At 40.2% G+C, this 14198-nt stretch overlaps 1 long non-coding RNA gene across 1 annotated transcript; it reads right to left on the bottom strand.

Annotated features, from left to right (window-relative positions):
* Nucleotides 1–2030: 2030 nt before the first annotated feature.
* Nucleotides 2031–13029, bottom strand: LOC121143493. The gene is made up of 2 exons (XR_005880699.1): nt 12904–13029; nt 2031–2109 (listed from the first exon to the last, which is right to left on the bottom strand). It is a non-coding gene; the product is annotated as an uncharacterized LOC121143493 (long non-coding RNA).
* Between the last annotated feature and the right edge of the window lie 1169 nt (nt 13030–14198).

Here is a 14198-nt window from a genome sequence, read left to right on the forward strand (position 1 = left end):
CCAATTCTTTTGGCAGAGCCAGCCATCTGTGAGCATGGGAGAACTGTCTGCGTTACTCATCTGTAACATGGCAGCTTAGGCAAATGAGAGATGCCTTTACTTCTGCCTCAAACAACCATTCCAGAGCCCATAAATTCCCCCAGCTTCAGTAGAGATGGTCCTGTCTCTCATCAGCTGCAGCACTCCAGAGAGAGGCCCCTATACCACACCTGGAAAAAACAGTAGAGTTGCTGCTGCTGTGTGGTTTTGGGAGATCTGACACTGAGGACTTGATAGCAGGAGAACTAGTCCTGCCCCTTGCTTGTCACTGCTAGGGGTGAACTTGCCAGGACAACACAGGAGAGCTCACCATGGTGGTGAGGACAAGGGAGAGCTGGCAGGCTCAACAACCCTGAAGTTGCCCAGGCCAGAACCAGGCATATGAGTTGGCATTCCCCAGCATCCACCCTGTCTGTGATCTCCTGGGAAAAGTGAATGGACTGGTCCTGCAGACCCCAATCTGCAGGGTCTCCACAACACAGACAATCAGCAGGACAATAAAGATTGATTCCACTGACGGCCTAGCATAAACAGTGTAGCAGAAACCAGAGGCCTCGAACCAGACCAATGACTCTGTGTTATGAACACTTACTTGCAAGTAAAGATATATGGATAATAGTGTTAGGTCATGGATGAAAGATTTGAAAAATTAATTTGTTACCTATCTATTTCTTTTAGTAGTTTACTCTTTTCTTCTTTCCCATTCTCCAAACGCATTGTCAATGTTTGAAATAATTTTTTCAGAAAAAAGTACATAATGTACATTTTAAAATTATAGGTATGATATTAAATATATCTTTGTCAAAATCTCTTATTCCCAAAGCTCAGTGATCATTATGGAAGAGGAGATGTAAAGATTGTTAAGAGTGCAAGGCAGTGGATTATGCAAGAGTGTTTCCTGGATACAGCAGTGAAGTAGCTTATATGAATTCACAGCAGGCAAGATAGCATGCAGAAGACTTGTCCAGCCTCATGGCCAACAGAATTCCAGCAAAGAGAGGGTGGTGGCTACATATACCCTACCATTGCCAGGAGAGGTTGGCAGTGATTCATGGGAAAAGGATGAATGGATTTCTTTATAGGTAGAATGTTTGCTGGGTTGTCACCCTCCAGAGGTTGCTACACATTCAAACATGTATGTGTAGCCAAATTGACATAATGCATTTAAATAAGGAATAAAACATGAAGCTCAGTGTTTGGTGAATTGAAGGCAGGTATGAGATGAGTTGGGGAAGGGTAATATATCATCAAAATATATTGTCGAATATTCTCAATGAACTATTTAAAATAAGAAAAAAGACTGTACTCAGGGAAATGTGCTTGTCTAATGATCTCGTACTTATTCTTTAATAAAGCTAAATATTAAAGATAACTAATACTCAAGATATCCCAGAAAGGCTAAGGTTAAAATGAAATCCAAACTTTCATCAAATGTTTATGTATATCTTAAAAATATACACTATGTTGATGTATTGGTAGGGATAAAAATTTCAATTTGACATTAGTTTTTCACACAGAATTGTTAACAATAGCTAAATACATGAAAATTAAGAGTCCATTGAAAGGTAAATAAATAAGCCAAGTATGGTACCTATGAAATACTGACTGTAGACAATCACACTAGTTTTCATTAATCATTTAACGCTAGTAGGACATTGTAGCTTCTCTTTATATTTTAATCCCAGAAGTCTGGAAGTAAATTAAATCACAGCATGAATTTGATATTAGCCTATGCTACATTGTCACTTTCTCAGTGGCTAGCCTTGGCTACACAGGTCCTGTCTCAAAAAACCACATATTATACTCAGAGTAATACATTTTTCAAATTCAGAGAAATTTTGTAAGCTCAGAGAATTGAAACTACTATTTACAAACAGTTACAATATGAATATATCAAATGTATGACCAGGGAGAATATTCTTATCACTGAAAATTATCTTCTTAGTCTTTCAGAAATTAATGCAAAATGGACTTAATAAATATGGACTTACTTGGGTTATCTGACACTTTCTACTTTCTTCTGCTTGACACTTTGTTGTTTCTTGTAACTTAGAATATTCATGTTTAAGCCTAAAATACATATTTCAAAATGAGTGTGTTTACTGAACACATTTGTAAACACCCAATTAGATTCTGAAAAATACTGTGAATGATCAAAGGAATTCTGAACATTTTGAAATACAGTGATTTTGAAACTGAACAATCTTTGTGTGACCCTTTGTCTGTACCGACTTTACAAGTAATATGAGCAAATATGGGATCTCTTATTTGTCTTAGTGTGCATCAAACTTACAGATTCAAACACACAACACATACACATTTCCAATGAGCTTCAACAACCAAAGTAAACCCTGCATTTCAGGTAAACTAAGTGTGAATTTTCCTGCTGGTTTCAAAAGTGTGCAATTAGTATGAATTATCCAAGTTCTCTCTTGTCACAGTGTGCTTGCTGGTATGCACTGAATGTATTCAGTACAGTGCTTTCATCATAGTACTCTGCAGATGATCTCCATCTCCCAAACTCATAGTAAAATTCTCAGTGTTCATACAGTGCCTCATGCCTCATGCAACTAGAAGAAGCAATAACTAGGCACTGCCCATGGCCCTGCTGCCACACACAGAACACTGTCATCTGGCCTTTCCTGTCATTGTAGACTAGAAATGCTCTGAAATGTTTAGCCAAAATCAACTTTCCTCTATCAAGTTGACTTCTCAGATATCATCTCTGCAGTGAGGAAACGTGATTGACATGGGAAGTTGGTACCGTACCAGCAATGCTATAATAAAAGTGGCCATGGGCTCATTAGACTTCAGGAACTTATTCATGGGCATAGGAAAGATTCTGGACCTAGAGTTTACAGAAGGGCCAGAAGAAGATCATCCTAATAAGACATTCTGATGTGAGATCATGATACTAGAATGTCCATAAAAATGCAGGCATGAAGGGCTGTGATCGTGAGGTTTCTTGTGTTATTAAATACTCTTCCTGAGAGTTTGCCAGAAGCATCCACATTATATTCTTTCAAGGAATTTGGATCCATTCTCTGAAATGGTCATTGATGTGCAATTAAAAATGCTGGGATTTAGTGGATGAAATATTTTGCAAATCATAACCCTCAAGGCTGTGACTTTTCTATTCTTCTTGTTTTTAGCAGAGTTTACAGAGTTATTCAAGTTTTAAAAATTTGGGCACGAGAGATCCCATGGCTTGCCAACCCATCAATGCTTGAGGAGAGTGGGTGAATGGTCCGTGAAGTCATAACAGCATAAGGACACAAGAACAGCATTTCCTCTCTCCCTGTCTGCCACCATCTGCAACACTCAGGAGAGTAGACCTCACCCCTCACCTGGGCAGAAATATAGAGCTGATCCTGCTGGCAGAGGTGTGGGGGCGAACTGCCCCCATTCCTTTTCTAACAGCATGAATCCAAGAGAGCTAGCCCTAAGGTCATAATCGTGGGAGAGCAGCCCCTGTCCCCCACCTGTTGATAGATTAATCAGGGGATATACTATACCTCCACTGGGCAGTAAAATAAAGCCAGTTCTTGTGGTAGAGCCAGCCCTGTATCTCAGAGCATGGGAGGACTGTCCCCATTACTCATCTGTAACATGGCAGCTTTGGCAAAGGAGAGGTGTCCTTTACTTCTGCCCCAACCCCTACTCCCAGCCCATAAATTCCCCAGGCTTCAGTAGAGCTGGTCCTGCCCCTCATCAGCTGCAGCACTCTAGAGAGAGGCCCCTATACTATACCTTGACAACACGGTAGAACTGCACTTGCAAATTTGCATGTGGGAGATCTGACACTGGGGACTCAGAAGCAAGAGTCCTGCCCTGTGTTCATCACTACAAGGGGTCAAATTGCCAGGACAACACAGGAGAGCTCACCCTGGTGGTGAGGACAAGTGAGAGCTGGCAATCTGACCAACCCTGGGACTATACAGGCCCTGTACCAGGCATATGAATGGCTCACCCCATCATCCAACCCATCTGTGACCTACTGGGACAACTGAAGGGACCAGTCTTGCAGACCCCAATCTGCAGAATCTCCACAACACAGAAAATCAGCAAGACAATAAAGATTGATTCTGACAGCCCAGCATTGATAGTGTAGCAGAAACCAGAGGCCTCAAACCAGACCTATGACTCTGCAATGAACACTTGCACTTAAACATATAAGTATCGGGGGCCGCTCCCGGCTTCCAGAAGAGCCGCCCACACAGGAAAGAGATCAGCCCCTCCAAGACCCCAACCCAGCGAGCCCAGTTTCAGGGCCGCTCCCGGCTTCCAGAAGAACCGCCCACACAGGAAAGAGATCAGCCCCTCCAAGACCCCAGCCCAGCGAGCCCAGCTTCAGGTGAGATTGGGTCTCTGGCTGGGACCACCCGCCCATCACCCATCCCTCCTCCATCTTCGGGGCCGCTCCCGGCTTCCAGAAGAACCGCCCACACAGGCCCCTCCAAGACCCCAACCCAGGGAGCCCAGCTTCAGGTGAGATTGGGTCCCCGGCTGGGACCACCCGCCCATCACCCATCCCCCCCATCTTCGGGGCCGCTCCCGGCTTCCAGAAGAGCCGCCCACACAGGAAAGAGATCAGCCCCTCCAAGACCCCAACCCAGCGAGCCCAGCTTCAGGTGAGATTGGGTCTCTGGCTGGGACCACCTGCCCATCACCCATCCCCTCCATCTTCGGGGCCGCTCCCGGCTTCCAGAAGAGCCGCCCACACAGGAAAGAGATCAGCCCCTCCAAGACTCCAACCCAGCGAGCCCAGCTTCAGAAGAGCCGCCCACACAGGAAAGAGATCAGCCCCTCCAAGACCCCAACCCAGCGAGCCCAGCTTCAGGAAAGAGATCAGCCCCTCCAAGACCCCAACCCCAGCGAGGCCAGCTTCAGCTTCAGCTGCAGTAAGGAAGGAGACCAGTGGAAACAGAAAGCCCCCACCAGCACCCACTGGAAGAAGAGATGGGAAGAAGACAGAATAAGAGATCACTCAGCAATAGAAACACCAACACGACCCCACCAGAATCCAGGGATCCAACACCAGCAAGACCTGAAAAGCACTACATAGATGAAGAAGAGGAGACAGACCTTAAAAATTATTTCATGAAGATGATGGAGAGCCTCAAAGAAGAAACGAGGAAATCCCTTAAAGAAATAGAAGAAAAAACAAACAAAAAATCCATGAAATGGGGGAAAAATTCAAGAAATAAACAAATCTCTCAAAGAATCTAAAGAGCACCAAGAAAAAACAACCAAGAAAATTAAGGAAACAGCTCAAACAGTTGAAGGATTGAAAGCTGAAATAGAAACGATAAAGAAAACACAGAATGAAGGGATGCTGGAAATAGAAAAGCTCGGTAAACGGTCTGGAATTACAGATGCAAGCATCACCAATAGAATACAAGAGATAGAAGAGAGAATCTCAGGTGTTGAAGACTCATTAGAGGACATAGCATCGTCAACCAAAGAAAATCTCAAAACCAACAAATCCTTAACACAAAATATTCAGGAAATATGGGACACCGTGAAGAAGCCAAACCTGAGAATAATAGGTATAGAAGAAGGTGAAGAACTTCAACTTAAAGGTACAGAAAACATATTCAACAAAATCATAGAAGAAAACTTCCCTAACCTAAAGAAAGATATGCCTATGAAAGTACAAGAATCTTACAGAACACCAAATAGGCTTGACCAGAAAAAGAAGTCACCTCGCCATATAATAATCAAAACATCAAACCTACAGAGCAAAGAGAAAATATTAAGAGCAGCTAAAGAAAAAGGCCAAGTAACATATAAAGGCAGACCTATCCGAATTACACCTGACTTCTCAATGGAAACGATGAAAGCCAGAAGATCCTGGTCAGATGTCCTACAAACGCTAAGGGAACAAGGATGCCAGCCCAGACTACTATATCCAGCAAAGCTCTCAATTACCATAGATGGAGAAAACAAAATATTCCATGACAAAGCCAGATTTAAACAATACGTATCCATGAATCCAGCTCTACAGAAAATGCTAGAAGGAAAACCTAGAGCCAAGGAAGATAACTACATTCACAAAGACACAGGCAATATAGAATCATACTTTACAAAACACTAAAAGAAAAAGGGAGGAGAAACTACACAAAATAACTTCACTAACAATAAATCAAGCGCAAACAAGGATCACCAATCAATGGTCATTAATATCCCTCAATGTCAATGGCCTCAACTTACCTATAAAAAGACACAGACTATCAGAATGGATACGAAGACAGAACCCTTCCTTCTGCTGCATACAAGAAACACATCTCAACACCAAAGACAGACGTTATCTCAGAGTAAAGGGCTGGGAAAAGATCTTCCAATCAAACGGCCCCAAGAAACAAGCGGGCGTAGCAATCCTAATATCTAACAAATTAGACTTCAAATTAAAATCAATCAAAAGAGATGAAGAAGGGCACTTCATATTCATCAAAGGAAAAATACATCAAGACGAAGTCTCGATTTTAAATATCTACGCCCCAAATACAAAGGCACCTACATTCGTGAAAGAAACATTACTAAAGCTCAAAATGCACATAAAATCTCACACACTAATAGTAGGAGACTTCAACACTCCGCTCTCACCGCTAGATAGGACCTCCAGACAGAAACTTAACAAAGAAACAAAAGAATTAATAGAAGTTATGACCCAACTGGGTTTAACAGACATCTATAGAACATTCCACCCAAATACAAAGGGATATACCTTCTTCTCGGCACCACATGGAACCTTCTCTAAAATTGACCACATAATAGGAAACATAGCAAATCTCCACAGATACAAAAAAATTGGAATAACCCCCTGCATCTTATCAGACCACCATGCATTAACATTAGAATTCAACAATAACACAAATCGCAGAAACCCTACAAACTCATGGAGATTGAACAATGCACAATTGCACCATCCCTGGGTAAAGGAACAAATAAAAAAGAAATTAAAGACTTCCTCGATTTCAATGAGAATGAAGACACAACATACACAAACTTATGGGACACTTTGAAAGCAGTGCTGAGAGGAAAGTTTATAGCACTAAGTGCCCACATGAAAAAACTGGAGAACAGTCATACTAGAGAATTAATAGCACAGCTGAATGTTCTAGAACAAAAAGAAGCAAACTCCCCAGGAGGAGCAGACGCCAGGAAATAATCAAATTGAGGGCTGAAATCAATCAAGTAGAAACCAGGAAAACATTGAGAAGAATCAATGAAACAAAGAGTTGGTTCTTTGAGAAAATCAACAAAATAGACAAACCTCTGTCCAAACTAACCAAAAGACAGAGAGAGAACATGCTAATTAACAAAATCAGGGATGAGAAAGGGGACATAACAACGGACTCTGAGGAAATCAAGAGAATCATCAGGGCATACTTTGAAAATCTGTACTCCACAAAATTTGAAAATTTAAAGGAAATGGACAATTTCCTGGATAGATATCACTTGCCAAAACTAAATCAAGAACAGATAAATAATCTAAACAGACCTATAACCCCTAATGAAATAGAAGCAGTCATCAAAAGTCTCCCAAACAAAAAAAGCCCAGGCCCAGATGGCTTCAGTGCAGAATTCTACCAGAAATTCAAAGAAGAGCTCATTCCAATACTCGTCAAAGTATTCCACACTATAGAAGCAGGAGGCTCACTGCCAAACTCTTTCTACGAGGCTACAATTACCTTGATACCCAAGCCACACAAAGACACAACTAAGAAAGAGAACTATAGACCAATTTCCCTCATGAACATTGATGCAAAAATACTCAATAAAATACTTGCAAACCGGATTCAAGAACACATCAGAAAAATCATCCACCATGATCAAGTAGGCTTCATTCCAGGAATGCAGGGATGGTTCAACATTAGAAAATCTATCAATGTAATCCACCATATTAACAATCTGCGAAAGAAAAACCACATGATCATCTCACTAGATGCTGAAAAAGCCTTTGACAAAATCCAGCACCCCTTCATGATAAAGGTCCTAGAGAGATCAGGGATAACAGGAACGTACCTGAATATAATAAAAGCAATATACAGTAAACCAACAGCTAACATCAAACTAAATGGAGAGAAACTCAAAGCAATTCCTCTAAAATCAGGAACAAGACAAGGCTGTCCACTCTCTCCATATCTCTTCAATATTGTACTTGAAGTTCTAGCTACAGCAATAAGACAACAAAAGGAGATAAAGGGGATACAAATAGGAAAAGAAGAAGTCAAACTTTCATTATTTGCAGATGATATGATAGTTTACATAAGTGACCCAAAAAACTCCACAAGGTTACTCCTAGAGCTGATAAACACCTTCAGCAATGTGGCAGGATACAAGGTAAACTCAAAAAAATCAGTGGCCCTATTATATACAGATGATGAAGTGACTGAGAAAGAAATCAGAGAAACATCACCTTTTACAATAGCCAAAAACAGCATCAAATATCTGGGGATAATGTTAACCAAGGAAGGAAAGACCTGTATATCAAGAACTTTGTGTCTTTGAAGAAAGAAATCAAAGAAGATACCAGAAAATGGAAAGATCTCCCATGCTCTTGGATTGGTAGGATCAACATAATAAAAATGGCAATCTTGCCAAAAGCAGTCTATAGATTCAATGCAATCCCTATCAAAATTCCATCACAATTTTTCAAGGACCTGGAAAGAACATTAATCAACTTTATATGGAAAAACAAAAGGCCCAGGATAGCCAAAACATCCCTATACAATAAAGGAACTTCAGGAGGCATCACCATACCTGACTTCAAGCTCTATTATAGAGCTATAGTCCTGAAAACAGCTTGGTATTGGCACAAAAATAGGCAGGTAGACCAATGGAACCGAATCGAAAGCCCTAATTTTAACCCACACACCTATGAACACCTGATTTTTGACAAAGAAGCTAAAACTGTACAGTGGAAAAAAGAAAGCATCTTCAACAAATGGTGCTGGCATAACTGGGTAGTGGTATGCAGAAGACTGCAGATAGATCCATGTTTATCGCCTTGTACAAAACTTAAGTCCAAATGGATCAAAGATCTCAACATACATCCAGCCACACTGAAACTTTTAGAAGAGAAAGTGGGAGATACTCTTCAACGAGTTGGTACAGGAGACCACTTCCTAAACATAACACCAGTGGCACAGGCACTGAGATCAACAATTAACAAATGGGACCTTCTGAAACTAAAAAGCTTCTGTAAGGCAAAGGACACAATCAAAAAGACAAAAAGGCAGGCCACAGAATGGGAAAAGATATTCACTAACCCTACATCTGACAGAGGGCTAATCTCCAAAATTTACAAAGAACTCAAGAAACAAGTCTCCAAAACACCAAAGGATCCACTTGAAAGGTGGGGTACAGAGCTAAATAGAGAATTCTCAGTAGAGGAGGCTAAAATGGCCAAGAGACACTTAAGAAAGTGCTCAACATCCTTAGCCATCAGGGAAATGCAAATCAAAACAACTCTGAGATACCATCTTACTCCTGTCAGAATGGCTAGAATCAAAAACACCGAAGACAATTTATGCTGGAGGGGATGTGGAGAGAGAGGAACACTCCTCCACTGCTGGTGGGAATGCCAACTCATACAGCCTCTTTGGAAATCAGTATGGAGATTCCTCAGGAAAATGGGAATTAATCTACCACTAGACCCAGCAATTCCACTCTTAGGCATTTATCCAAATGAGGCAGGTTCATACAACAAGGGCATCTGCTCCACTATGTTCATAGCAGCATTGTTTGTAATAGCCAGAACCTGGAAGCAACCTAGATGCCCCTCAACTGAAGAGTGGATAGAGAAAATGTGGTACATTTACACAATGGAGTATTACTCAGCAGAAAAAAACAATGGAATCTTGAAATTCGCAGGGAAATGGATAGCACTGGAAGAAACCATCCTGAGTGAGGTAACCCAGTCGCAAAAAGACAAACATGGTATGTACTCACTCATATATGGATTTTAGATATGGATCAGGATAGTGCCAGTCTGCACTTCCACAGATAGAGAGTCTGGGAAACAGGAAAGAACCTAAAAGATATGCATATATGCATAATACCCAAGAGAAGAGGATGGAGACAAGATCCTCTGAATGGATGGGGAACAGGGCGAGGGGGGGTAGTGGGACCTGGGAAGAATAGAGGGGGTAAAGAGGAAGGGAGTTGGTCATGGGGGAACAGGAAGTTGAGGGGGTGGGGGTAGAATAGGGGGAAGAGGGAATCATAGGATCGAAGACAGATCAGGCACCAGAGTGACCTCGAGTGATCTAAAGGTATAACATCAATTGGCAAGCTAAGCAATAGTGGAAGGACCACCTCGAATGCCCATTCCTGATAATGACCTTGATGTCTATAACTATCCGGGAGCCTTCATCCTGGGACTGATGGAAGCAGAGGCAAACACACAACTAAGCACTGAACTGAACCCAAGGAACCCAGTGACAGAGAGAGAGGAATGATGAGCAAATTGGCAAAGAATGGGCTGGCAAAACCAGCAGAGACAGCTGATCTGAACAGGGGAGTGCTCTTGGACCCCAGACCGACAGTGGGGAGGCCAGAATGGGACTGATCTGGACCCCCCAAATGTGAGTGTCAGTGAGAAGGCCTGGACAACCTATGGGGCTCTGAGCTGTGGATCAGTGTCTATCCCTGGTATACAATCTGTCTTCATGTGCCTATAGCACAAAGAGAGATGCTCTCTCAGCCTGGACTCTTAGGGGAGTGCCTTGACCCTACCAAGAGTAAAATGATAGACTCTAGACATCCCCTATGTGGAAGGATTTGGCAATAGGGTGGGAGGGAGGGTGGAAGGGGAGTGCGGGAGGAGGGGAGGGAGAGGGAACTGGGATTGACATGTAAAACAAGCTATTTAAAATTAAAATAAAAAAATAAAAAAAAGAAAAGAAAAAAACATATAAGTATCAAGGAGTTTGGTCATGTATGAGTGATTTGAAAATGAATTTCTTACCTAGCTATTTCTTTTTGTAGTTTCCTGATTTTGTCATTACGAATCTCCAAATCCTGTGTTAATGACTTAATATATTCCTCCTGGAAAAAAAGTATATGTATATGTATATATGTTATTTTCATGATTTTAATTTATATCTGTATAATATCCCCTATTCTCAGAACTCATTGATCATTATGGAAGAGGAGATTTAAAGATTATTAAGTGTGCATGGCAGTGTAAGATGAGTCAAGGGTGTTTCTGGAAACACCAGGGCAGCAGATTCAATGAATTCACTGTAGTCCAGACAGAACGCAGAAGACCTGTGCAGGCTCATGGCCAACGGAGATCCACCAGGAACTGGGGCATGGCTATAAATACCTACACACAGCCAAGAGAGGTTGGCAGGAATCCATGGGAAAAGGATGAATGATGTTCTTTAAGGGTAGAATCTTTGCTGGCTTGTCACCTTCCAAACATGTGTAGCACAATTTTTACATCATGAGTATAATGGAGGAATAAAACATGCAGCAGAATGTTTGATGACTTGAAGGCAGGTATGAGATGAGTTGGGACAGGGTCATATATCATCAAAATACATGGTGGAAAATACTCAATGAACTATTTAAAATAAGTAAAAAACTACTTCACTCTGGGAAATGTGCTTGTCTAATGATCTAGTACTTATTATTTAAGAAAACTAAATATTGCCGACAATTAATACTCATGATGCCAATGAAAGGCTTAGGTTACAATGAAATCCAACTTTTTCATGAAATATTATATCTTATAGTTATACATTATGGTGACATATTTGCAGGATCAAAAATTCAATTTGAGATTAGTTTTCCACACAGCATTATCAACAGTAGCCAAACACATGAAAATTAAGAGTCCATCAAAGGTTAAAGGGTAAACCAACTATGGTAAATATGAAATATTGAGTGTAGAAAATCACAGGATTTATTTATCATCAATCACTTAACACCTGGAGGACATGGTAGCTTCTGTTTTATTTTCATCCCAGAAGTCTGGAAGTAAAGTAAATCACAGCATGAATTTGGTATTAGCCTGGGCTACATAGTCACTTTCTCAGAGGCTAGCCTGGGCTACATAGTCCCTGTCTCAAAAAACAGTCTTATTTTCAGAGTAATAAATTTTACAAATTCAGAGAACTTCTGTAAGCTCAGAGAATTTAAACTTGTATTTACAAACAGTTACAATATGAATATAACAAATATATGACCAGGGAGAATATTCTTATCTCCTAAAATGTGGTTGTACACTACTGCTAGTCACAGGAAGTATTCTGCACAGTCTTTCAGGAATTAATACAAAATGGGCACAATAAAAAGGAACTTACTTGATGTATCATAATTTCTTTAATTTCCTCTTCTTGACGCATTGTTGTTTCTTGTAATTCAGACATATCAAGGATAAGCCTAAAATACATATTTCAGAATGAGTTGAATTTACTACACACATTTTGGAAATATCCAGTAAGATCAAAATACATGTTTCAGAATGAGTTGTATTTACTGCAAACAATTAAAAATACACAACCAGATTCTGAACAAAACTGTGAATGATCATCGGAATACTGACCAATTTGACATACAGTGATTTTGAAACTGTACCAGTCTTTGGGTGGCCCTTTGTCTGTACACACTTTAGAGGTAATATGAACAAATGTGAGTTTTCTTATTTGTCTTAGTGTTACTGGGTATAGAGACAATATACTGACATACTGACAATAGAGACTGATTGCACTGACAGCCCAGCATTGAAAGTGTAGCAGAAACCAGAGGCCTCAAACCAGACCTGTGACTCTGCAATGAACACTTGCAAGTAAACATATATGGATCAAGGAGTTTGGTCATGGATGAGTGATTTGAAAATGAATTTCTTACCTAGTTATTTCTTTTTGTAATTTACTGATTTTTTCATTCCGATTCTCCAAATGCCGTGTCAATGTTTGAAATGATTTATTCTGAAAAAAGTACATATATGTACATTTTAAAATTACATGTGTGATATTAAATATATCTTGTTCAAAATCTCCTATTCCCAAAACTCAGTGATCATTATGCAAGAGGAGGGGTAAAGATTGTTAATTGTGCAAGGCAGTGAATTATGCAAGAGTGTTTCCTGGACACAGCAGTGCAGTAGCTTACATGACTTTACAGCAGGCAAGATAACAATCAGAAGACCTGTGCAGGCTCGTGGCCAACAGATTTCCACCAAGAACTGGGACATGGCTATAAATACCTACACACAGCCTGGAGAGGCTGGCAGTGATCCATGGGAGAAGGATGAATGATGTTCTTTAAGGGTAGAATCTTTTCTGGCTTGTCACCTTCCAAACATGTATGTGTCGTACAAATTTTACATCATCAGTATAAGGAAGGTAAAACATGCAGCAGAATGTTTGGTGCATTGAAGGCAAGTATGAGATGAGTTGGGGCAGGGTCATATATCATCAAAATATATTGTGGAAAATACACAATGAACTACTTAAAATAAGAAAAAAAGACTGTCCTCGGGTAAATGTGCTTGTCTAATGATCTAGTACTTATTCTTTAATAAAGCTGAATATTACAGATAACTAATACTCAAGATATCACAGAAAGGTCTAAGGGTAAAATGAAATCCAAACTTTCATCAAATGTTTATGTATATCTTATAGATATACATTATGATGATGTATTGGCAGGGATCAAAAATTCAATTTGAGATTAGGTTTCCACACAGCATTGTTAACAGTAGTCAAACACATGAAAATTAATAGTCCATCAAATGGTAATTGGGTAAGCCAACTAAGGTAAATATGAACTATTGAGTGTAGATAATCACAATATTTATCATTAATCGCATAACACTGATAGGACATGGTAGCTACTCTTTTTGTTTTCATCCCAGAAATCTGGAAGCAAAGTAAATCACAGCATGAATTTGGTATGAGCCTGCGCTACATAGTCCCTGTCTCAAAAAACAAATCATATTCCCAGACTAATGAATTTTACAAATTCAAAGAACTTCTGCAAGCTCAGACAATTTAAACTAGTATTTAAAAACAGTTACATATGGATATATCAAATATATGACTAGGGAGAATATTCATATCTCCTAAAATGTGACTGTATACTACTGCTAGAATCAGGAAATTTTCTTCTCACTCTTTCAGAAATTAATACAAAATAGGCTT

This window comes from Mesocricetus auratus, unplaced genomic scaffold, assembly GCF_017639785.1.
Source record: "Mesocricetus auratus isolate SY011 unplaced genomic scaffold, BCM_Maur_2.0 Super-Scaffold_100013, whole genome shotgun sequence".
In the NCBI taxonomy this organism is placed as follows: Eukaryota; Metazoa; Chordata; class Mammalia; order Rodentia; family Cricetidae; genus Mesocricetus; species Mesocricetus auratus.